Raw genomic sequence first — 26,854 nt, 5'->3', positions numbered from 1 at the left:
CTGAGAGCACTGGCTATATTATATAAGATTCCATTAATGACAGGAGAGTGTAGACAGTCTCTACAGTGTAGATAATTTAGTCGGTTGTGCTGGTCGTGGTTTTGTTGAAATTTTTAAGACTTTTGTCAAGCTTTTTTTTATTAATACTCAATGATTTTTCCTTATTTCCAAGTTTATACTGTGAGCCTCAAAACAGATGTAGTTCAATTGGTTCAATTTAGTAGAATGTTTTTTAACTTGCAGTAGAAATCTCCATGTAGATTTGAAAGCTTTTCCAATTATTTGGACCAGTTTATCCATAAGGAAAATAAAAATAGAAATCCATAGTAACCAATTATAAATATTTGCTAGTAGGGAGGTCAGACATCATTCCATTATATTGTTTGTAAAAGTAATGATATCAGTATTCTCAATTTTATAACCTAAAAGCTGCAAAGAACTTTCATATACTTACCTCATGTAATTATGGTAGGAATATTCAATAAGATAAGTATAACTGTCCTCATTTTAAGTAACCGTTGGAATTTAGATTATTAATTTGCTACATGTCTCATATCTTCTAATATGAAACAGAGCTGGTCTTCAAATTCAGATAAGACTCCTAATTCTAGTTATTTTCCCTTTATACTAAAGCTTTTTTGTTCTATAACATAACAGTATTTCTAAAAGTAACAATGTTCTGCCAGCTTTCCATTGGTTTGATCACATCCTCTTTCCTAAGAAGCAGGGTAAAAATACTCATGTTTATGCTGCTGGAAATGAGAAAATAAGATTGTATGGGAGGAAAAATGAAACATATTCACTCCTCCTGCCTTGGTTGCCCCATGTGTCAAATGGGAAAAATACTAGCACTCACCTCCTAGGATCTTTGGGTGGGTTAAATAGTTAATACATGCAAGGAGATTAGCAGATGCCTGTCACAGAATAAATGATAACACATTTAGGTATTGTTAGCATTCATTTACTCAATAGGGTTTATTAATTCACTGCCACGTGCCAGATAACCTGCTGGACTTTGGAAGATAAGTCAGTCAGAGTCTTTCCCCTCAAGGGTCTCACAACCAAGTACAGGAGGCATACTCCAGACTGCATGCCATTAGCATGAAGGTTCTGTATAGGGGCGTGCAAGGAGAGATCTGGAAGCACAGCGTAGGGACAGGTATCTATTCTCAGGGGCCTTCCTGTAAGAGGCAAGGTCTGAGCTTGAAGGATAAGTAGAAGTTAGCCAAGTGAAGAAAAGCAGTTGGGGAAAGGGAGCCAGGGGAAGTGATGATGGTGAAAGGTCGGTATGAACATGTTTCTTCAGGCCAGGGGTTCTTGAAAACTTTAATATGCTGGTATGTACTGTGACTCTGCAGTCACAGTGCAGTTACTCACTGAAAATATTGAATCATAGAATCCTTTTTTAATGGAGTATCTTGGGAAGAACTATGTTTTAAAGAACATACTTGAGGAAATTCTGGGTGGGCTGGGTGGTAAAAAAATAATTTAGGTCAGAAATGGGGTGGGCAAGGAGGACGGAACAGGGGACATTGATTAGAGTAATTAAGACAATAGATTTGACAGGACTTGATGAGAAATGAGGGGACCGGGGAGGAGGAAAGATGGTGGGATAATTGGAATGATGATGCCATCAGCAGAGGTGAAGATTTTGGAGGATAAGCATGTTGTTGAAGGATGTGGGGGGAGGTTGGTGGATAGCAAGTTCAGTTTGGAGTCTGTGTTTCAAGATGCCTGAGGGACATCCAATGGAAAACATATTCATGAAGCACTTCAGTATACTGGGTCTGGAGCATAGGAGAGAGTCCTGAGCTGCGTGAAGGATTTGTCCGTGTATAGATGGTATTTTATGCCTGGAGAGTGAATGAAATAACCCAGAGGGATGAGGTAGACTCCTGGGGCATCATCGTTTAGGTGACCTGTGGAGGAAAGAGGATCTCTCAGCAGAGATTGAGTATTTCAACAACCTGGTATTCTTTGGGACATGCTTGTCTGTTCTCCTACGAACCATGAGTATTTTGTTTTGTTTTGTTTTTTTGGAGAGTGCCTGACTCCACCCATGCAGGAAATCTACTCTGTGGGCTACTCCTTCTCCCAAGAATCTTGGTAGTTGCAGAAAGAGGCACTTCACCCACACCCTTAGCTCTCTGAGGAGAGCTGTGTGGTATCCTGCCCAACCCTTCCGAGTTCAGTGCTGGGAGGTGGAGCCATCTTGCATTGTTAAGTTTTTGAGTGTTAGGTCCTTAAATGTAACTGGAGAAATAATGAAAGAGAAGTATTCCATTGGGATTAAACAAGTTCAATGGATTTTAATTTTCCTGATAAACTATTATTAAGAAATTGTTTTGGAGATTTACTCTCTGAGTAGGATTAGCTAACCTACGTTTTTCATTTGGATAAGTAGTTCTTTAATTAGCAACCAAGATTTAGGGAATAGTTTCCCATTGCTTTCTAGAGCATAGGGAAGGTATGTGAAACTGCCAAATGAAGGTTTTCCTCATGATAATGAGGAGCAGGGAAAACAAGAGGAAATTATAATATGTTAAGGGAAAGGATTCTGTTCCTCCAGTGTGCCTGCTTTTATCTTTAGTTCTGGAAGTCTCTGCCGGCATGGCTTTTTTTTTCCCCCCTATTCTTGTCATGCCAGAAGTTGCATATTTCTGGCAAAATGTTCATTACTGGCAAAGGGTGAGCAAGAAATCCTTTGCCAGAGAATTAAGCAAGCAGAAGTCTGTCAAAACAAATATTCTAGTTTGAAAATACAGTCCTGCGGGGGAAGGGGGAGGGGTGGATATCGGAGGAGGCCAGGGCATGTTCTAAGGCTGTGTATTTATTTCATAAGAATTCTGTGTTCTGAAAGACTGTTGCTTGTAGGAATGCTAGAGGAAGCAAGACTGTGGTACATTAAATGTACTGATTAGGAAGGATGGGTTTTCTGGGAATTTGGGGTTCGCTTTTGTGTTTGGAAATTCAGCTCATATGATGGCAGCCTTTGCTAAGAGTAAAACATTTTGATAAGAAGTAAGCTTTTTAATTTTATTCAAGAGACATTTAACAAAACTTATGTTTACATGGAAAAGCTCTCCAACTGAGGATATTAAACATGTATAAACAGCCATGCGCATAAACACATGGTCTACTTCATAAGCATTTATTTGGCTGGAAAATGCTAACTTTAATATAATTTCAGTCTTAAAAGTATTGGCTGATTGATTCAAAAAGGGAAAACTTGGTTTTTCTTTCCCCTAACTTTTCCCCTCTACTTCTTCCTTGTTACCTTAAAAATTTCATTTTATGGAAGACTAAAATTATAGATTGGATAAATGCAAGGTTTTTAGATTTTTTTGCTATGTAGTTTCTTAAAGCTACTATTATAGAAGTTGTTCTTCTAGCTGGAGAAACAGTGTGGCATTTTTGCTTTCCACTGGGATGGGAGTGGGGGCTAATCATATTAAACCTCAAGAATGAAAACCATTGCATGCAAAAGTGGATTTTGAGGATTTCCTGACCACATATCTGTATACAGCTGACATCATTTTTTGAAAGAATTTTTAAAACAAAATATATTGCATTGTGCAATGTTGAAGTAAATGATCATGATAGGATATATTAGTAATAAAAAATAATAGTAATAAAATACAAACCAGTTTATTCTTATCTCCTTTTGGTGAATTTTAGACTTGCTACCCTAAGCAATTCAAGGAACACATGCCTTCTTCCAGAGCAGTGGGAGGAAACCTTCCTGTTCTTTGATCCTCCGATTTGATATACTTTAGTTACTGGAAGAGACATTAATTAATGTAAAATTTCTTTAATTTTAGTAATTCAAATGAATAAAATGTTTCTTAGGGTTTGAAAAGATCATGGTGCACCATTGGAATTTGCCTTTAGTAAATGTAACATTTGTTTTCTAAAGAATTATAACAACATACTTAAATTCCAGAACAGTAAGCAAAATAGCTTAAGTTCACTGACTTGAAAAAACATTCTTTTATACTGCACGGTTCTAAAATAAATACTTAAAAGAAACAGAGAGCAGGCCATTCTATCTTGGATTTCATTTTCCTTCAGATAGAACAGCTAGAACAAACATTCTTGCTAGTTAACATTGCCTGTGTTTTTATGCAGTTAATAACTGACCTGTCAATCACGCCCTATATAAATACGGTAGTTGAATGCTTTCTGCTTTAGAAGCACTTTTATTTACAAGAGCTGCCAGCCAAGATTTCCAAAGGACTCCACGGGCTGTTTGCTTTGATCTGTTTTGAGGGCTGGTCTCTTTATACCTGTTGGTTTGCTATTTATGATACCTTTGTGTAATCAGGTATGGGGAGAGCAGATGTGCAGAATAAACACGTCTTAAGGAAACCAGGGCTCAAGAGAAATCATGTAATTATGCACCAACAACTTTAAAAAGAGAGAGAGAATATTTTCTTGAATCAACTCAGTTGCTGTTTTGACAAGAAAACAGATGTTATGGTATTCACCCCAGAGAAGGAAAAGATTCTCTCTTAAATCTGTTTATAATGAATGGAGGTGGTGTGTGTATCCCCACCCTTCAAAGGGTACTCTCCTTTAAATTTGTAAATTGCTAAGATGTTGCAGCTCTTCTCAGTTGACTTTTACCTTTGACCTTTTTTCATTTGCTCCTTCCCTAGGAAATGTTTACCACATGTCTCTATCCAAATAATTGTCTTTCTGTGGGAATAGTTACCTTTGCATTTTCAACAGCAAATGCCTTTTAATGTTTGAGACTGGTTTCAAAAAAGGATGGCTTTTTGTTGTTGTGTGTTTTTATGATATGGTTTTGGGGTTCCTGCTTCTCCCCACTTGCCCCCATCCCTGTACTTAGGGGACCTGAAAACCAAATTTATCTTTGCATCCCCACAATGCCAAACATCGTGCCTCTAATAGCATAAGGGTTCAGTGAATGAAAGAATGGCTGAAATTAAGAGAAACCAAAGCCCCTTTCGTCTTGTTTCCAAAACGAACTACTGAGTTTAGTTCCTTCCATCTTTCGATTAAATGTTGCCTTAATAATATTATGTATATTATATTTACTGCTTTTCTTTAGGAATCTGAACATTTGAATATATTGGGGAGGTTGTTAACTTTATTTTACTTTGAAATTAAAAAGGTACTTCTACCTTTTTTGAATTAAAAATTTTGCCATCACTTTGTAGTGCTTTTGGGGATAAGACTTAGAGATTTTTAGGCACTTGGAGTTGTTCATCCTACTGCACTGGGAAATTCTCTTTATACTTTTCATACTGATTTTACTGACCTTTTTGGTCAGCAACTTTCCCTTTTGTGACACTGGTGTGAATCTTAGATTTTCCGTGGAAGAGCGCCTGAACACGTCCCAAGGTTTAGAAAGCAGGTCTTTTGTTAACCAGAGTTTTCTCCTTGCTTTGTTGGTGCTCAGAAAACTTTGAAAATCCAGTGTCTGTAACTGGTACTATTGCTGTTTGGTTCCTTGTTTACATAATTTTTAAATGCTAGTATCTATATGATAATGATTATAGTATTAATGTGTCAAGTATAAAATGTAGCCCCAAATACCTTTGGTTCAGCAGCCTCCCCCAGATAATCACCTCCCAGAGTAAAATTATTTCGTAAACTTTCAGGTAGATTAAAGCTTGGCTTTAAACTCTGTGTTCCCTTTACCCAGCTTATGGGGGTCAAAGGTGGTAAAGCCCTGGGGTTGCCTGGAGCCAGCACAAGCCAGTGCAGTCATGCTGCCTTTGTTGAGGCAAGAGCCTCTAAGAGGTATGAAACTGCCAAAATTACATTTGAGCATCTTTGGGCCTTTGATTGTAGAACCTTTGTTGGAAGTTAAGTGGTACAGGGCAGCCCAAGATCAGGCCAGAGAAGCAAGTAGGAGTAAACTCGGGTCGGCCATGCCTCATACACCAGGGTAGAGACAGCCTCGCCAATGATGCACACAGGAACAGTTTTGAAAGCCCGTGGTCCTGCTTACTTGGCAGATTAGCAGAGAGAAAGTCCCCTCCAGTATTTTCATTTTACATTCATCTAAGGCTCAAACCTGTTATTAAGATTTCTGAACAAAGGCCCTATTAACATACACCATCCAGATTGATGACTAACAGCTCTTCCTTCTAGGTACGTAAGGAAATCTGTAACACTTAAAGCAAAATAAAGACCCTAGTCAGGTTGGGGGTGGGTGAAGTAAGGTAGTGGGCGTAGTAAAGGAATAGTTTTGCCTTTCAAAGTCACTTTTCAGTGCTGTTTAAAATGGACTTTTCAGGGGCACCTGGGTGGCTCAGTCAGTTAAACATCTGCCTTTGGCTCAGGTAGTGCTTCCAGGGTCCTGAGATTGAGCCCCACATCAGGCTCCCTGCTCCGTGTAGAACCTGCTTTTCCCTCTCCCTCTGCCTACTGCTCCCTCTGCTTGTTCTCTCTCTCTCTCTCCCCCGCCCTTCTATCAAATAAATAAATAAATAAATAAAATCTTTAAAAATAAAATAAAGTTAAATGGACCTTTCAATGGTTGCTGCATTTTCTCAACTATGCGTGATTTACTGAATAATCTAAAACTTAGCACAGTGATAGGATTTTACTCAAATATCTACGAAAATATACTGTTTTTTAAACTTTCAAACATTGTTTAGAAAAATTCTTTTTTTAATTCTTTTGTATGGGCAATGTAGACTTATGTGAAAATGTTTAGGACAAACCCAAACACAATTCATCATGTTACTCATTTGCCAAAACTTTAAGCCGCTTTCCAGTATTTGAGAAATATGGTTTAAATTCACTAGCTTGGCATTCAGGGCCTTCCACAGACCAGCCTATTCTCTTCCACAGGAGACTTTTTGTTCCAGCCCTTTCCACTGCCCCAGGCAGGCCTCACACATCTCTGCCTCAGCAGAGTCCTCACGCTATCCCCTTCTCCTGCACACACTCTCTTCCTCCTCCCTCAAACTCTTTACTCCCCAGAAACAGTGAATCCTGACCATGCTGCAAGGCCAAGGCTCACTCAGACTAGTTTAGGACCTCTCTTCCTCTGCTTTCTTAAATCTGTCAGCCTCCTGGCTGCCTCGCTTCTTGTGAAACTAGCCTTCCCCGAACATTCCTCTGTAGGTTCTCCCTTCTTCAGCTTCTGGAGCAAGGTTATACCACTTCTTTGGCTCCTGCCATGCCAGTCCTTCAATCATAGTTTGTTTTTGTTTTTCCATGGATTTCTGTCTTGTTTTTTAAACTTGAGCTTTTAAGTTCTGTGAGGCTTAGAATTGTAACTTATATGTGCTAGAGTCTTCCAGAGCACTTAGCCCAGTACTTAATACATGTTTGTCAGTTGGTTGATTGATTGGTGCACGTCGCAGGCCCAGGGCTTGACATATTTGCAGTCTGTGAAGACAGCAAGCTATTTTCAGAACCACTGGGTACCTTTGTACCAGGTTTATTTTTTGGCTCATGCTTGGTATTGGAGATGTTAGGCCTAGTTCTGTCCAGAAAATCTATTTTCCAAATCTTTGCATCAACAAAATGGTGTTATAGTCACACCCTGGGGCAGTTTGACGCCAGTATTGCCAACTCTTTCTTATGCTGACTCGTGGACCCTGTTGAGTGTTCCTCAGATCTCATTTCAGCTTTCTGGGTTACTTTTATTTTTAATTAAAGGAAAGCTTATGTCTAAGCCCTTTCTTCAACCAAAGGCAAGTGAATATTCATTAAATGTTTACTTTCTTGATTTTAATTCACTTTAGCAAGTGATAACTCAGGTGGGATTATGCCCTGACAGAGATCTGACAGGGTCCTTGTTCGTGGCAGTTATTGACTTTTCCAGTATTAACCTTTTTGATATAGCATGAAGCCAGCATTCTGGTGTGTGCACCATATAAGGCACTGGCTTTCTTTTAATTTTGTGTTTTGAGTTTGAGGAAGATGCCTACTCTGCCAAGTAGGGACTTTTGAGACTTCAGTGCTTAACTCATTTGATCTGAAAATTACTGGTAAAATTACCACTTTTGCTAAGTATTAAACCAAGTCTTGGAATAGTGAGTGCCCTGGTGTGACTGACACAGCATGCTTTGAGGCTTCTGAAAGCTCAGGCCAGGCTTGAAGAAGAGGTTTTAATGTACCAGTAGGAACCCATGCTCACGGAGGTCAGTCCTTCACATCTGTGTAGCGCTTTTTGACACTCCTGCCACTTACTCATTAACAGATATCTTTTGAGCATTAGCTAGGAACTAGGCATTGTGCTGGGTGGCTATGATGATGAGCAATCACCAGATATTTTACTTCTCTGTTATTTTGAATTTTAATTTCTAGTCTGTTTCCTCTTACTAACATGTCAGCTCCTTGGGGATGGGCTATGTCTCCAGCATTTATAGCAGTCCCTGACATATAGCAGAAGCCCAGTAAACCTTTATCAGCGTTTGGATGAAGTTCTACAGTGAGGCAAGTTGGCATTGCTATAAGAGCACATGGAAGGTACATGTAACCTGGCTTGGGCAAATCAAGGAAGACATCCCAGAGCAATAAAGATAATGGCTGAACAGAAGGATACACAGTATTTAGCTAGGAGGCCCCTGGGTGGCTCAGTGGTTGAGCGTCTGTCTTTGGCTGAGATCATAATCCTGGGGTCCTGGGTTTGAGTCTCGCGTCAGGCTCGCTGTAGGGAGTCTGCTTCTCCCTCTGCCTATGTCTCTGCCCCTATCTCTCTCTCATGTGTTTCTCATGAATAAATAAGTAAAATTTAAAAAAAAAAAAAAGAAAGAAAGATACCATGGAGTATCTTTACATTACAAAAAAAAAAATTAGCTGGGAAAGAAGAGGTGAGTTAGGTGGGAGACTACTCTGGTGCAAAAGTCTAGAGGTGACACGAGCCATCACAAAATAGGATTGCTGGGCAGCCCTGGTGGTGCAGCGGTTTAGCGCCGCCTTCAGCCCAGGGCCTGATCCTGGAGACCCGGGATCGAGTCCCACATCTGGCTCCCTGCATGGAGCCTGCTTCTCCCTCTGCCTGTGTCTCTGCCTCTCTCTCTCTCTCTCTGTCTCTCATGAATAAATAAATAAAATCTTTAAAAAAAAAAAAAATAGGATTGCTGTGTAGAGTACAAGGGAGGGGGGCAGGAGGTGAGGTAGGGTCTTTGTCAGCCAACTTGAGGATGTGGGAGCAAGGAAAGCATTTTGAGCACGGATACAACAGGACTAGATTTGTTTCAGTTTGATCATTTTCACTGTGGTGAAGAGAACACACTACGGTAGCTGAATTGGAAATGAAAGCTGAAGACTGGGAGATCAATTTGTTGGAATAGTTTTGTTTGTCAGGATAATATAGACTGGTGGTACTCAGACTTACGGATTTTATGAACCAGCAAACTTCTTTTTTAAATATTGAGGCTCAACATAATAGAGTTGCTGACCTTTTCATTTTGTTAAGTAGAGACATTAAGCAAACAAACAAAAACCACCTATCAGTATCATTTCATAAAGTAAAGGACATATCCACAAATCTACATACCCCACTCACACAGGAGAATCTCAAATAAACGTTAGCTATCTAAATGGAATATATTTAGCTTGATGAAAAACTTACTAAATGGCCCTGTTTTGTCCCCCTTCTCCCTTTTCCCCATGATTGGGCACGTATGTGATCTGATATTTGTAAACCGGTGATCAAGCCTAGGAAAAAATGTTGGCAGTCTGAGTTAGAGTAACGACTATGGTGATGGGAAGACCACAGTTGAGAGAAAGAAGGTGGAATCAGTAGAAGTCAGTGATTTCAAAGTGCTTTCAGATCTCTTACCTCATTTGATCCTATGGTAGCTGTGTGAGGTGGTTAGGTGTAATTATCCCCACTTCACAGATGAGGAAGCTGAGACCCAGAAGTCAGGTGACAAGTCACATCTGGTAACAACCCCCTGAAGTGGGACTCTGGATGCATGGCTCCTCCACTCTGCCCTTTTGGGTTTGCTCAGATTTCAGGGAAGAAAGGAAAAGGAATCATGGGCTCCCTGTGAGTCATGTCTTTTAGGACAAAACATATGATATAGTCCATTCTTAGGATAAAACAATATTTCGCAGATGACTCTTTGATTCATCCTCATTTCACAACATCATCCATTACCAATCCATGAACTTGAGTAACCCTATTTAAATTAGGCCAGAGAAGACTAAGAGGCTTCTTTGGCTGTATTTTCATTTTTATCCTGTGTTACCCTTTGTCCTTTCTATAAATAAGCCTTGGCCACACTATTTATGGGATTTTGTGGAGGGGGAGACAGTGAGGAGGTAATGCTCTATGTGTATATAAGGATATTTATCTCCTACCACCTGGTTTGCTATGTTTATTTCCCCCTTTTGTTCTTTAGTATGCTTGCAGATTAAAGTAATTTAGTGCTACCTAAATTCCAAAAAGACTGGGACACACTTTATAAGGGACTTCCTCTTGTTGAAGGGCAAAGAAAGGAAGTGGAAGTAAATAAAAACAAAATTGGGCTTAAATGGGGGAAAAAATGAAGCAATAACAATTTGAATCGGACAAAAGGAAAAAATGTATTAGAAAATATTTGCGGGTAGTTCCCTGTAAATGGCGTTATAAACAACATTTTTGGTGTACAGTCATAAAATCCTCTGACCTATGAAACACCAATTTAATGGTATCAATTAAAAAGAAGAGGGAATGCCAAAATTTACATATGAAAACTATCACTGACTTTTCCTTCAATTAGTTGTTTTTATTTAGGCTTTATATCAATCATTTTGTAGGCTGCCTGGTTTCTGACAAATTTGGAGACTCTCTGTAAAACTATTAGAGTGACTTTAAATTATTTCTGTACAGACTCAACTGCTAGCCAGTCTATTGTAATCACAAATGATCAGATGAGAAATGTGGTATTCTTTTCCAAGATGAAATATATTTTTTGAAGCATCTGCAGCTATTTCTGTATATTCCATTATGGAAGTGTTTATTTTTGCTACTAGAGTGAATACATCAAAAACAAATAGTGTTTTCTGAGAATGTGTGAGTGGAAGAGTGTGAGAGCAACATTGGGTACTGTCATTGCCTCACACATATCGTGTGTGTGTGTGTGTGTGTGTGTGTATGAGAGAGAGAGAGAGAGAGAGTTTGTTTAGACACCCAAACCATGTTTTTTCTACCAGTGTGGATTCACCCATTTCATTTTATAGCTTTCTTTCTCGCCTTTGGCTCTTACATATATAATTTAGTGTATGATTACTGTTAAGTATAGGTGTTAACACATTTAAAATATTACATATATTTTTTATGTGAAACCCAAATTTCACCCCTATTTTCAAATGCCTCCGCTTAATGTATTTTTAAAGACTTATTTGTATAGCAAGAATGAAAATGACCTATGTTCTCTGGTACTCTTGGATCTTAGGATCTCAGAGTATGTTGACTTTAGTGGTAATTTATACCGATCTCCTCTTTGTTCCTTTCATCTCTCTTTAAAGTGGGGAGAGAAACAAAGAGGGTGAGGTAGCAGGATCCAAGGCCTAAGAACAATGCACATATAATTTGTTAAGAAGGTACAATGTTAAATTTGCCCACATATTATCTCATTCCTCACAATAACTCCACAGAATAGGAACTATTATTCCCAATTTATAGAAAACAAAACAGAAGACTCAGCAGGGTTGGACAAATCACTCAAGGTTACACTTATAAGTAGTACTGATCTGCTCTGGCTGATTCCAAAACTTTGCTCTTTCTGTATATTTTATTTCCTCATTCCCACTCCACCACAGAGTAAATAATAAATGGGACATGGTTTTAAATTTTACTGTATGATGTAGTAGCAGCCTTTTCTAAAATATGATGCTGTGCATATTATTTAAAAAAAATATGTTGCCTTTGGAAATAGGCTTAGTTTAGGAAGATAAAGAATATTTGAACTGGGTCACATGGGTGGCTCAGTTAAGTGTTCGAGTCTTGATTTTGGCTCAGGTCATGATCACAGGGTCATGGATTCTAGCCCTGCATTGTCTTCTGTGCTCAGCAGGGAGTCTGCTTGAGATTCTGTCTCTCTTTCTCCCTCTGCCTCCTCCTTCCCCATGCTCTCTCAGAATCTCTAAAATAAATAAATAAATCTTAAGAAAAAGAATTTTTTTTTAAGATTTATTTATTTATTAATGAGAGACACATACACACACAGAGGCAGAGACACAGGCAGAGGGAGAAGCAGGCTCCATGCAGGGAGCCCGACGTGGGACTCGATCCCGGGTCTCCAAGATCACGTCCTGGGCTGAAGGCGGTGCTAAACCGCTGCACCACCCGGGCTGCCCCAAGAAAGAATATTTGAACTGCCTTAGTTTATGGTCATATTATTACCTTTGTTAGAACTCATGGCATTATTTTACTTTAATTTTTAAAAAAGATTTTATTTATCTATTTGATTTTAGTATATGTGCTGCCGAAGCGAGCACTGTTTATCTATTTGAGAGAGAATGCACATGAGTGAGAGAATACAAGCAGTGGGCGTGGCAGGCAGAAGGAGAAGGAGAAACAGACTCCCTACTGAGCAGGGAGCCTGATGTGGGACTCGATCTCATGACCCTGAGATTATGACCTGAGCTGAAGGTAACCACTTAACTGACTGAGCCACCCAGGTCCCCTGGTAATATTTTACTTTAAATGTGATTATATAATTGAGATGGCTTAATTTTGGGGAGTTGCACACATTTTTAAGACTTTTCTTAGAGGTATTTATATACTTCAAATATTTACTGGGAAGTATCTTTGCAAGGTTAGGTAAAACATTTTACCAAACTCCTAGCTTCAACGGGCCTCTGTTGGGAAAAGTTAAATAGCACTGTAGAGCAGTCTTCTGGTATTCAAGCAGTTCCTCTGCTCAAATAACGGTGAATATAATTGATGGTCTTAGTAATAAGGTCATAAAGTCAAAAAGAGTTACCACAATGTGGTCAACATTTTGACCATAAGGAACAGTATGTAAAAGTTGGTTAGCTGAAAGGGTTTCCTGCCTCCTTAATAACTATTGTGTCTCTATTTCTTTAGAGTCATAGCCGAGTTGGAAAGAAGGGAAAATTTTTTTAAGTAGAACATTTTGTGTTTAGAATTGGTGTTCTTTAAATTCATAGAATGAAAAGCTTCTGTGGATGAATATAAACCAGACATAGCCTTTGAATAAAAATACCTTTCTGCTATGTTGCTTATTCACAGTGGTCTTCATTTGTGCCTTCTTGTTGACCTGTCTGTAACCCTTATTTGACACATTACCGAATTTCATGTTTCTGTTTTTAACTGGTAGAATTTCTCGTTGCATTAGAGTATGTGTACGTGTGTATTTGTGTGACAGGGAGAGAAATACTACAACCATTCCAAGAAACAGCCGCCATCTAAAATTACAATCAGTATGAGAAAAAGATAGAGCTTCTTTAAAAAAAAAAAAAAGACGAATTAAATAGAAGCAGACATAATATAGGGACCAGAAGAAAACTTTTAAAAAGGTTAATATTCTCAGAGAAATAAGATGAAATTGATTACATGAACTACACGAATTAAGAACAGAATGGTATCTTAAAAAGGAGCAACCAGAGAATAAGAAAGAGCTCCAGAAATTTAAAAGTATGATAACCCAAATAAGATTTCGGTACATAGGTTGGAAGACAGAGTAAATAACTCTTTCAAAGGTCAAACTAAAGAGAGCAAGAGGGATGGAATGTGGAAGAGAAAAAAAATAAGAAAACTAGAAGATTATTTCAAGCAGTTCACATCCAGCTTATAGAAGAGCTGAGAAAATTGAGAGCAGGAAATTGTCAAAGGAATAATAGCACAGGAAAATTTCCTGAAAGTAAAGGACATGAGTTCTAGTACAATGAATGGAAAACAATCCACACCACACATCATCATGCAATGTCTTAAATTTTGTAGGGGAAAAGAACCTCAAATAGTTAACATTTAGAGAATTAAGAATCAAAATGGCATCAGACTTAGAAGACAGAAGTTAATGGAACCTTCAGAATTACCTTCAAAATTCTGACAGCATGTGATTTCCTTCTTCTTATTTTGTGTTCAGCCAGACTATTGATCCAATGTGGAAATAAAATAATTGAATGTACTCTTATTTGAAACATTTTTTAAAAATTAAGAATAAGGAAAACTAGATTTTTTTCTTTCTACTTCCAGAACACAAATGAGTGAAGGCACCTAAATATTTTATAAAGAGCAAGTTCCTAAACAACATTTGTTCAACACACCAATGTCTGCACTCCTCCCAAACAACTTTGTATATTGAATGTATAATTTTAACATTTTTTATATGTGTGTAGGAAAGGTTTAGAATGGGGCAGGGTGAAATTTCTTTTACTACTTACTCTGTATATTATCTGATTTTTTAAAAAATGAGTATACATTAATTGTAATCAATAGAATATAATTTAGAAGAGAGGAAGAAAAGAGACATGACTTATTCCTTCATTTATTTTTAAAAATATGGGAAGTGCATGCTATGTCTGTCTCCTCTACTAGGTTCTGTAGGAGATACAGTTGAAGTAGCAAACACAGCCTCAGCCTTTGAAGGATTTTGGGTCTGGCTGTTAAGGGGAAACACGCATGGAAGGGAATGGCTCCCAGCCGTGTTGAAAGTCTGCCTCTGTGTGATCTCAATGTACAGGCTACTCTCAGGGCCAAGCAGATGGCTTTCCAGGGTCTGCAAAGAGATGGCAGCCTACTTACTTCAGAGTACTTTTAAAAAACCAGCATTCGTGAGAACACCAAACACAGGACCCTGATCTTGGAATGTCTAATTTAATAACTTTCATTTGCATTTCTATAGAAACCAACATGCTTCCTGCTGCCAACCCCAGGAGCCAGAGGTTAGGGTTTTTAATAATAATAACAATAATGAGTTATACTTATTCCAGATTAGTTTTCTGGCTTTCCAAAAAACAAATGGCTAAGATGTCCAAAATGTTCCTATCACAACTCTGCCAAGTGCTGGCTTCTCCTCTCTGTCTGGAGATCCAGCCAATCTGTTGAAAATTATCCTTTTTTTTTTTTTTTTTTTTTTGAGTACTTCCAGGCAGTTCAGAAAGACTAAATCCTACAGGCTGAGATGGACAGCCACAAATGGAGACTCTTTTCCATACTTCTGCAGCAGAGGAAAATGACACTTTGTGTTCTGAGTCTTATTTCATTTCTTCTAAGTTCAAATTTGGGAAAATGTACACCGGATATCACATCATACCTAGTTGTGGACAACACTGTGTATTAATTGGGAGTATAACATTTGCCTGGTGACTCTTTTTTTGTTTTTGTTTTCCTTGTAAATAAGCCTTGGCCTAAGTGTTCACAAACTTACAGAAACATGGATTCAGTGGGGGAAAAGAAGCATTGAGCCTAAATAAGAATAAGTCCATACTCTCTTTTCTGGTTTGATTTGCATGAGATTTAGAGGGGCTTTGTTTTTATTTTAGTTTTTGTTTTGGGGGGTGTGTGGAAGGTGGTTAGAGGTATTATAATGAATTAGTAAGATTCTCTTAATTTAAATACAGAGAGACTTGAAACTTATTAGACCAAATGGAAGATCAGTGGTCCCATGATCTCCAAAATACTTTTGTAAGAGCAGATGGATAGATTTTTTAAAGATTAGTTTAGTTGGCATTTTACCTGCTCATCTACTCCCTTTAAAGTCAGTGGATGGGCCTGGCTCAGTGCATGGGAGTAGAAGCTCAGGTTGGGAACTATAATCTAACGTGACCAGGCTGATCGACAGCAGTAGAGAGATCGCTATCTGACCCAATCATGGGACATGTACTCCTGTGAAAACTGGCCTATCTGGGCCACATTGTCCTCTGCTCATTAAGTGGATGCCTCACACAGGGATGGTTGGGTTCCCTGTGTAATAAAACTTTGAAAAGTCTGGTGGCTAGATTGGGGAGCAAGAGAATTGGGTTCTAGTCCTACACTTTCCCCCTAGACTGTATTTTGATTTTGGGAGACTCCCATAATTCCTCTGGGCATCATTTTCCTCATCTGTGAGATTAAATGATCAGAATAGTAGATTTTTCTGAAAGTCCTTCTAGTTTGAATATGTTCCTTGAAGGTTGGGGCTATATTGGCACCTTTCCTTTGCTTTAATAATACAAATTGGCAAATTAATACCAGCCTTAGTGAAAATGTCTATAGGGTTTGGAGTAGGATATTGAAACAGTTCATTGAACAAAAGCATTATAGGAATAGAAACCAAAAAACTTATTTTGAAATATTGGACCTAATGCTAAATTAGCATTAGCATTGTTAACACATAAAAAAAAAACTAGGTGGTTTTTTGCTAGTGTTTTGGATGAAGCAGCTTTAGCACTATTTGAACTGTTTGCATGTTTAGTGCATGTTCTTGACTAGGGTTTTAATACTTACACGATGCTCTTCAAAATTATCTAGTAAGAATTTTTTTCAGCTCTGCACACATCTTTATAGAGTCAGGGGATAGGACCCCCTATGGTTGAAGAGAGGATAGCCCATGGTTAATTGGGGCAAGATTTGTGGAGGGAGTTCTGAGAAAAACATTAAAAGGCAGCAGGTATTTACAGAGCGCCTCCTAGGTGTTGGCACCATTTTACGTGTTGGGATTGGAGCAGAAACAAGACAGCTTTCAGTTTCAAGGAGCAACTTCCTAGTGAGAGGAGACGGACTTGAAAACATGTTTAATAAAACAAGAGTTTTTGTATGGAATGGTGAGCAGTGGTGGATGGAGTGTGCTTCTTTAGCTAGAGAGGTTGGAACAATGGGGATAATAGGAAGGGAGGAGGTAAGGAATGTGGACTTTGTCTTGCAAAACCTTCAAACTCTAAAGTGTACCTCTTGAGTTCATGGAGGTGTATCTCAGGGCCTATGCTTGCTAAGGATGAGGAGGAGGCCAAGTGTGATCACTCACCTCACAACCCAGCTTCAACCAGAAAGAACAATTTTGGCTCTGTTTTTTTTTTGTTTTAAATATTGGGATTATATTTGAAAATAGTGCGTTGCTTTAAAGATTTGAAAACAACTGCCTGGGAATAAACCAGTTATGTCATTCTTGCCTGTTAGTGTCTTAGCTCTTATGTTTTGGCCACTGTGATAAAAAGGCAAAATACCCCCCCCCCCCCCCCAACAAAGTCCCAATCCCTGGAACCTAGAAATACTACCTTGTAAAAACAAGAGCTCTGTGTCGATGTTGATTCAATTAAGGCTCTTACAGTGGAGTGATTATCTTGGATTGTTTGGGTGGACTCTAGTGCAATCACCGATAAGGTGAAGGCAGGGTGAGGTCTGAGAGACAGAAGAGAACACAGTGTGACCACAGAGGCAGAGATTAGAGCTATAGAGCTACAGGCCAAGAAAGGCCAGCAGCCACCAGAAGCTAGAAGAGACGAGAATCAGGTTCTCCTCTAGAGCCTCTGGAGGTGCCCCGCTGGCACTTTGATTTTGGACTTTTTTTTTTTTTTTTAAATAATTTTTTAAGACTTTATTTATTTTAGTGGGGGAAAGGCTGAGGGAGAGAGAGAATCCCAAGCAGGCTGCATACCCAGCGTGGAGCCCAACACACTGCTCAGTCCCACAACCTTGAGACCATGACCTGAGCTAAAGTCAAGAGTCAGATGCCGGGATCCCTGGGTGGCGCAGCAGTTTAGCGCCTGCCTTTGGCCCAGGGCGCGATCCTGGAGACCCGGGATCGAATCCCACGTCAGGCTCCCGGTGCATGGAGCCTGCTTCTCCCTCTGCCTGTGTCTCTGCCTCTCTCTCTCTCTCTGTGACTATCATAAATAAAAAAAAAAAAAAAAAAAAAAAAGAGTCAGATGTCTAACTGAGCCACCCAGGTGCCCCAAGACTTTATTTTTAAGTAACCTCTACAATGAACATGGGGCTTGAATTTACAATCCTGAGATTAAGAGTTGCATACTCTCTCTACTGACTGAGCCAGCCAGACTTCCCTAGACCATCGATATTGTTTTAGATTTCTGGCTTCTAGAGCTGAGAGAAAATAAATATAGTAGTTAGGATAGATTGTCTCTTCCTTGATACCAGCATCCCTTTTATTCAGTATTACCTTTTCCACAGAGTCTAACTTGGTCGCTTGAGTATCATAGCTGTGTTTTAGTTACCTGTTGCTGCATAACAAACACCTTAAAATTTAGTGGCTTAAAGTAACAACTCATTATTTCTCACAGTTCTGTAGGTTGACTAGGTTCAGCTGGTTCACCTTCACCACGTGGTGTCATCTGGGATCACTCAGGTGAATATCTGAGACCTCAGCTGGGACTGGAATGACCAAGATGGTTTCACAATCACATGTCTGGAACCTCAACAGGGAGCAGAAATGATGGGTGTGGGGGGTAGAGAGGGGGCGGCTCGTGAGGCCTCTCTCTAGCAGAGTAGTCAAGTCTGGAACACTGTGAATGCGTAAGCTGCCATGCCTCTTGAAGCCTAAGGCAGAACTGGCACAGCATCACTTCCTCTGCCTTCTGTTGATCAAAGAAGTCATAGGCTAAACCAGAGTCAGAGGGAAAGGAAATAGATCCTACCTCTTGAAGGGAGGGAGGCATGCTACCCTATAGCAAGGGTAGTAGGAGTTATTTTTGGCCTTCTTTGCAAACAGTCTACCCTAAACTGTTTAGAAAATGATTCTCGAATTAACTATTGGAGATGGACTGATTGTGAGATTTTATAGATGACAGGATTTAAAAAGAAACATTCTCTAAGAAACAAATTTCTGAGGTAAAAAAATCCATATAAGCTGCCCAAATAGGACCTTGCACACATGAGGAATTCAGGAGATGCATGTTTACTGACCATCTGGCTGTGTAATGAGTAGAAATGTATGTCCAGGGTCACCCTTGGGCCAATAATTTCTACAAGGAGAGTAGCAGGGCATTTCCAGAACCAAGAGTTGCCACTTCTCTCCATGGGTTAGTATGGTGATGGCTGATTTTGTGATTTGAGAGATTCTCCACCTGGAAAGCCGCTCCCAAAGGGAAGGATTTGGAAAACTTTCAGGAAGTTCAAGAATGTCATAGCTCTCTACGGAGGATCCGGGGGAAGATGATATTGGCAGGAGACCTGGTCGGAGTCGGTGCTCTTAGAATAGAGACTCTGAAGAAGATGCTCTTCCTTTAACTTCCTTCATGGTTTGCCTGAAATTTAGTAAGAGGACTTCCTGATGGAACCATTGCCATAATCACAAGTGCTTGCTAAGTGTGAGATTCTGGCCATGGGGCCTCTGACATCTGTTCAGTCTAATCACTCATTCTTTTTAAATTACCACCACTCAATGGAGAAATGCTGGTGTCAGGCCCACTCACAGAGGTGGGGAGAGGATTCTAGGAACAAAGTCAGAGATGGATGGTCCTCCTGGTGGGGTTCCAAACCCAGATTTCTTTTTTATTAGTTCTTTCTGTTTTATTAGTTTGCATTTGCTCCTCCTTTGAAATGTATGTGTGCTTTGTCTTCTTTGTAGGTTTGTTTCCATTTCGGGGTACTGGTTTTCTTAAGATGCGTTAACTCTTTCTATCAGCAATCACTGTGGCAAGGAGACACAGGCCTGAAGCTGATTTCTCTCCTCTAGAGTGGTTTTATAGGCCAGAATCTGGGGAGTAGCTAGGTTTTAATAGTTTATTGGGTTCTCATTTGAAAAACCGACTAAAAACCTCCAGGCTTTTGCCTTCAGTGTTTGTTTTCATCTAATGAAACCAGGTTTATGGTGTTTGCTCCATGGCCTGTGAATAAGTCCTGTTTTGTGTTTTTTGTTTTTTTAAAACCAGGCACAAGCTATGCCTTTGCTGCTGTTTACTATGGAGTTCCCTCTTCTGCATGTTTTTGCTTGCCTTTCAAGCTTTCTCTCTTTATATCTTTGTACATTACTCTCTTGATTCCTGTTCCTGAGATGACTCAAAATGATAGGGGATCTGTATATAGGAATTGGGGGGGAAAAAGGAATTGGGGGGATACCTATTTTTACTTGTGACACCACAAAGCACGATCATTTTTTTTTTTTTAATCAGGATGCTTTTGTTAAACTCAGAAGCATTTGCTTTCAGCATTTCAATATCCATATGTGTGGCAGATCTTAGGATGGGGTCTCTAAGAGAAATAGAATCTTGATTCAAATGAAGATTTTCCTAGGCTTTTAGATGGCAGGCAGGATTCAAAGACGGTCAAAATGATGAAAGCATAGATGCTCTCAAAAACTAGAGCATTACCATTACCTCGGCATTACCAAGATTAGATGTGGAATGTGCAAACCGAGGGAAGCTCCGAATGTGGCTGGGGTAGGGACGGCCTTCCATGCATGGCTTGGCCAGGCTGGGGACGAGTCATTCTGGGCCTGGTGTCTGGGTTAGGCCCCCGGACATATGTTCAAATGTAGGAAACACATGGAGAGTATACTGCACTGAAGCTACTGCATTCAAATGGGTCCAGATTGATATAGAACAGTGTTCTTGATAAGTGTAAAAAGCGGGGGGGGGGGGGGGAATATCTAAGGAGAAGAAACATGTAGATAGGCAGACATCGGAACAGACTGGCAGCCATCTTTAGGTGATGGGTTCATGGTGGTTTTCAGATTTTTCTTTGCAGTGTCCTTTATTATCTGATTTTTCCTCAGTAAACAAGTAGTGCTAGAATAATTTTTAAAAAGCTTTTAAGGGGTACCTGGGTGGTTACACATCTGCCTTTGGCCCAGGTCATGATCCCAGGGTCCTGGGATCAAGCCCCGCATCAGCTCCCTGCTCAGAGAGGAGTCTGCTTCTCCCTCTCCCTCTGCCCATCCCCATAACACCTTGTTCATGCTTGCTCTATCACTCTCAAATAAATAAATAAAATCTTAAAAAAAAAAAAAAAAGCTTTTAAAATAAGACAGAATGGTGCTGGGCAGGCATTTTCATTCATTCAGTCAACCTCTGTTGCCTGCCAATTTTGTTCACAGACTTGGCTGGGCTCTGGGGGAGCCCACCACTGAATGGATCAGACATAGTGCCTTGGAGCTCACAGCCACTCTGTGCTGCTGGTGCTGGGCAAGTGGATTGCTTCAAGGAGCTTCTGTGTTTCCCCAAGGGCCTCTCCATGGGTTGGGCCTGCATAGTTCTTACCTGATGGGATGGGGAATAACTCACCTTTTGTAGAGTCTTGACAGTCCCAATGTTAAAGCTGCCTTATTCTCATTCTCTATCCTGGCTTGTTTGTTTTCACCTTTGTCTGTGTGTTTTATCCCATTCACAGTATTTGGTGGTCTCCTTTTGTCTTCCTTGAAGCTTAAATTTACAGAGATTCTGTTTTTCCTTTTTGGTTATCACTTCTTTTGTTTCCATAAAGTTGCAGGGCTAGTTTTTGGCCACATAGATAAACAGGTTTGAAATGCCTGTCACTGGAGAATTTACCCCCAGGGCTTGCTATATTTGTGGAGGTGACATATCAGCCTGTTCGCTTCTGTGGGTGAACTAGAATTGAACTATTTGTAAATCAGTGAGACAAGCTTTATATATTTGTGTTTAAGAAATTGCAACTATCAATTTATTAACTCGAATCAGGATTCTGAATGTCCTTAGATATAGCTAACGATTCACTTTAAGAAATTTTTAATTTGTTACCATCTTAGTCATAATTCCTTTTCTCCTTGATGAGGAGAAATTGTGTTGAAGTTGGATGGGTGGTTAGGTGTCAGTTGGGGGCGGGGGGGTACCAGTCACTGAGAACAGAAAAAAGGCTTAAGGCAGAGGTTAAGGTCATCTATATTAGGAATGTTTTTCCTCTCTGGCTAATCTTACCTATTCATTCATGGCCAGAATATTTACCAGTCAGCCAACGTTTATGCAAAATTGTGGTTTGTATCAAGAGTGATACAGGGAAGTATGAATATAATCCTTTCCCTATAGATATTTATGCTATAGTTGAGGTAAAAAGGTATTCAGTGAATGTCCATTGGGTCACCGTCTTTCTACCCTCTCTCTAGTCCGGATTATCTGCTCTTGTCATCTTTCTCTGCTGTTCAGAAACCTTCAGTGCCTGTAAGACGCAGGCTAAGCTGCTTAGTCTGGCATTGAAATTTCTAAAAACTTGTATGCCATCCTGCCTTTTCTATCTTGTCTTGTCACAAAGTCCTCTTTTCATCCAGCCAGTTTATCTACCCAGTTAGTTTCTGTAACTACATACTTTCTCCATGCTATTTTCTCTTCCTTTTAATCCATTCTTACCCAATTTTCCAAAACTCATCTTGGTCTCCCATGTTTCCCACACACCATTCCCTAACGTCTCCAACTGCCAGTGATATCTTTCCCAACTCTCCTGTTCTGGAAGCTTCAGTTATTTGATCCTTGAAGCAGTTTGCCTTACCTAGTTACAATCTATGCATATGCCTTGTGTTCCTAACCAGATCTTAATCCCCAAGAGCAGTGACTATCTCAAACTGTAGTGTCTTCTGTGCGATCTAGCACAGTGTTCAACATGAAGTATGTAGGTATTTAAAATATTTGCTGCTTTCCTGAGAAAACTATGATCAAGCTATAGTTTTTTGTTTTTTGTTTTTTTAAGATTTTATTTATTTAGGGACACCTGGGTGGCTCAGCGGTTGACCCTCTGCCTTTGGCTCAAGTCATGATCCTGGGGTCCTGGGACTGAGTCCTACATCTGGTTCACCTCACTGCAGGGAGCCTGCTTCTCCCTCTGCCTATGTCTCTGCCTCTCTCTCAATGTGTCTCTCATGAATAAATAAATAAAATCTTTTAAAAAATGTTTAAAAAAATAAAATAAAGCTATAGGTTACGGACCTATATGGGCAGTCCCAAACCTGTGAGCAGCCTATGCCTTTTGCTGTAGTTGAGAATCAAGAATGAGAAGTTTGGTTAAGCCCCTTAGATAATTCTGATATCTTCCTATGTGTTACCTCTTGAGGTAAGGTTTTATAAAACACAAGAATTGTTAATAGTGAATATCCTTCAGGCAGGACTCTGTACATATTTAGCCAAGTCTTTACTAGCCATTGGCTGATGCAGAAATGAGATGATGCTAATCTAGCAAGTACTCGGCTCTTCTCCATTTGCAGTGAATTGGAGCCCTGGCCAGAAATAGAGTTGACTTCTTTCTTTCTACCTTTCTTTCTTTAAGATTTTATTTATTTATTTATTCATTTAGCCCATCTCCCACCCACCTCCCTCCATCAACCCTCAGTTTGTTTTCTGTAGTTAAGAGTATTTTTGAGTTGACATTTTCTTAACAGTATTGAGGAGCCTGAGAATGCTAGAATAGAAGGCAACTCCTGTGTACTCAGAGTGCCTAAGCAAGGTCAAAATTCTCTGAAAATAATTTTGGTTTTTCTTAAACTCTGACAGATGCACAGTTGATGCTTCAAAGTCCTACACCATTAAGCATGGACACAATAACTTTAACAGAATATTTTTTTAAGATATAGCCAAAACTCACCAAATTATTAAGAACAAATCAATTCCTTAAAACATTTACTGAACGTTTAACTTTGAGTAACATACCTTCTTCATATGATGTGCAACATTAACTAGCAATAAATATCTGCTAAGGTAACTGAATAAGGTAATTCGCTGTTTGGGACAATTAGTTTTAATTCAATTAAGACAATGACTTTAATTTGAGAATAGTAGCTCCACAGCCCGTTTCTCTGGCAGTATTTGTGGTCAGCAGAGCCTGTTATTTATCAAGGCAATTTCTAGATCATGGTAATGCAATCACATGGTCTGCTTACATGAGAATAGTTAATCTCTCTAACACTACCAAGAGATATCAGACCATTTAGGAATGACTTACTGGAAATATGGATTCTTCAAGAAGGCATATCCACAGGCTTTATGGTATAGTTGGAGAGATTCTATATGCTATATGGACAAGTACATGCAGAGATCTCAGTACTGAATTCATACACAATTTTAAGTGACTCCACTAAAAATGGAAACTGATGTTCTTGACCAATTTTGCTTAGTGATACTAAAGAATGTAACAACGGCCTATAGTGGAATGGTTTTGTGATCTCCCTGTGTAAAACATTGACCCTGCAAAGCCCAGGTTTGCCATTTATTAACAAGGAAATTTACATTTCATTGTTTGTAACAGTAAGGTGATGACCAAAAGGCCTATCATTTGGGATCAAATCAATTATACTCAACATACAATGGATTACCCTTCAGCCATTAAATGGAAAGAAATAGAATGGTGTGCTTGATCCTGAAAGATTTCTCCGATACAGGTCAAATGAAAAATAAAATCAAGGAGCACAAAAAAGGGGGTGAGGCACAACCATATGTATAATATGTGTATTTGTGGGGAAAAGGAGTAAACTAAAAATACGTACTTGTATAAACAATTTTTTTAAAAGGAAAGCTGAGGTGCTTTTGCATAGTTGGCTATGAGGAGGGGCACTAGGAGATCTAATATGTGGGTTTTTTTTTTTTAACGTTTGTGTTTGTTCTTTTTTCCACAAAAATATCTACTAATTTAAAAAGGAAATGAGCACATTTTTTCCATGAATGTCCAATAAATGTTCAATAGACCTGTAATTTAAAAGGAAGTAAAGACTTTCTCTTCTTTAAAAAAAAATTGGTTTACAAATGTGAAATAGGTACAAAAGAAAATTTATATAGTGTGTGTGAACTATAAAGAGTAACTATACAACCAATACCTTTAGATCTACCACCTAGTTAAGTAACAGAACATTTCTTTTGAAGCCCCTTATATATTCTTTCCTGATCCCATCCCCTTTCCTCTCCTCTTGGAGAAGTGATTGATTATTTTTGCCAATTTTGTTTTTATTTATTTCTTTGCTTTTCATTTTTTTATCGCTTAAGTTTGTTTCTCTAAGCAATGTATTATTTAGTGGTGCATTATTGTAAACTTGCATAAAAAGATTATATTTTACATGTATTCTTCTTTAGCTTACTTTTTTCACTTAACATTATGTTCCTGTGTTAATACATCTGTAGTTCATTCAGATTTACTGCTCTACAGTACTCCATTGTGTGAGTGTACAGTTTATTCACTCTACTGTTGATGGACATATGGCTGCTATGCATATGCTTGTACAAGCTTTCTGGTGCCCACGTCCAAGAGTTTATTAGGCCATTTACCTAGAAATAGCATTTGTGAATCACTGGCTAAACATATCTGTGACTTTCAAGAAAATGCCAATTATTTTTTAAATTGTTGTAGTAATTTTTGTTTCCATCAGAAGTGTCTAAGAGTTACAATACTTCATATTATTGGACTTTTCAATCTTTGCCAGTTGATATAAAATGGTCTCTTAGTATGATTGAACATCTTCTGTTTATTGGTTGCTAATGTTTATTTTCTAGGGATTATATTTTTAATAGGTTTTATCCATTTTTATAAAATTCAGTTGTTTGTCTTTTACTGATTTCACTGGAGTTCTTCATATATTATAATACTAATTACGTAATTCTCAGTTACACGCATTACATATTTTCTCCTCATTTGTGGCTTGGCAAATAAAAACATTTACTTCCATCATTTTAAAACCTTTTTATTATGGGAATTTTTAACATATGTAAGAATGAAGAGGATAGTACAACTAACCCCTGCATATCCATCACTCAGCTTCCACAATTGTCAGCATCTTGCCAATCTTATTTTGTCCATTTCTTGTCTTCCCGAGGAGGTCACAGACATCATGTCATTTTTCCCGTAAATACCTCAGGATGCATGACTGATTTGATAAGAGAGTTTAAAAAGAAATAACCATCATGCTATTATCACTTGTAACAGAGTTAATAATTCCTTAACCTTCAGCTTTTCCCAATTGTCTTAGAAATATCTTTTTAAAATAGGCTTGTTAGAATCAAGATCCACATGTGTTTAGTCTTTTTTGACCTCATAAGTCTAAATCTCTTAGTGTCTTTTTTTTTTTTAAGATTTTCTTTATTTATTCATGAGAGAGACACAGAGAGAGAGAGAGAGAGAGAGAGAGAGAGAGGCAAAGACACAGGCAGAGGGAGAAGCAGGCTCCACGCAGGGAGCCCGATGTGGGACTCGATCCTGGGTTTCCTGGATCACACCCTGGGTGGAAGGCAGGCGCCAAACTGCTGAGCCACCTGGGCTGCCAGTCTCTTAGTGTCTTATTTCATAATGTTTGATACTCCTCCTCTGTCAAAAATACTTTGTACATGTATTATTTTGTGTTTTTATTTGTGCCTTTTTTGTGTGAGTAAAATTTTTTAAAAAATATTAACTGATGTAGTTGAATATATAAATTTTTCCTACTAGTTGATGCTTTGGGGGTCTTGTTTAATAAATTCTATTCTCTACAGTTTTCTAATGACTTTAGCAGTTTTACCTTTTACTTTTAAGTCTTGAATTAACTAGGATTTAATTCTGTATGTGGTGGGAGGTTGAGATCCAGTTTTAATTTTGTCTGTGTAGAAACCTAGTTATCAGAGCCCCTGAACTACATAGTACTGTCATCTACAGTACCAACTCTCTTATAAATCAGGTCCTCATGTATGTGTTCAATAGCCTACTTGTCACCATGATGTCCTAATTATTAAAGTTTTATAATATTTCTAGCTACCTGATTGAGTAAGTCCTCTATATTTGTTCTTCAAGATTATCTTTGCAACTCTTGGCCTTTGGTGCATCTATATACATTTTAGAATCTGCTTGTCCAGGGGCACCTGGGGCTCAGTTGATTAAGCATCCAACTCTTGATTTTGGCTCAGATCATGATCTCAGGGTCATGAGATCAAGCCCTGTGGTGGGCTCTGTGCTGGGCAGGAAGCCTGCTTGGCATTCTCTCCCTCCCTCTGTTCCCTGCTCCCAACTTGCTCATGTGCACTCTCTTTCTCTAAAAAAAAAAAAAGAATGAATCTGCTTGTCCAGTTACACACACAG

The 26,854-nt window shown here is 38.9% G+C and overlaps 1 protein-coding gene and 1 long non-coding RNA gene across 2 annotated transcripts in view; one reads left to right on the top strand and one right to left on the bottom strand.

Moving 5' to 3' along the window:
* THADA (THADA armadillo repeat containing) overlaps window positions 1-26,854 on the top strand; it is a 327,437-nt gene that overhangs the window by 114,965 nt on the left and 185,618 nt on the right.
* On the bottom strand, window positions 608-22,238 carry LOC111097722. The gene is made up of 3 exons (XR_005365813.1): window positions 21,106-22,238; window positions 3,645-3,779; window positions 608-1,919 (listed from the first exon to the last, which is right to left on the bottom strand). It is a non-coding gene; the product is annotated as an uncharacterized LOC111097722 (long non-coding RNA).

Source organism: Canis lupus, chromosome 10 (genome assembly GCF_011100685.1).
Source record: "Canis lupus familiaris isolate Mischka breed German Shepherd chromosome 10, alternate assembly UU_Cfam_GSD_1.0, whole genome shotgun sequence".
NCBI classification, from domain to species: Eukaryota; Metazoa; Chordata; class Mammalia; order Carnivora; family Canidae; genus Canis; species Canis lupus.
The sequence above is the reverse complement of the archived record's forward strand: the minus strand, read 5'-3'. Positions and strand labels throughout refer to the sequence as shown.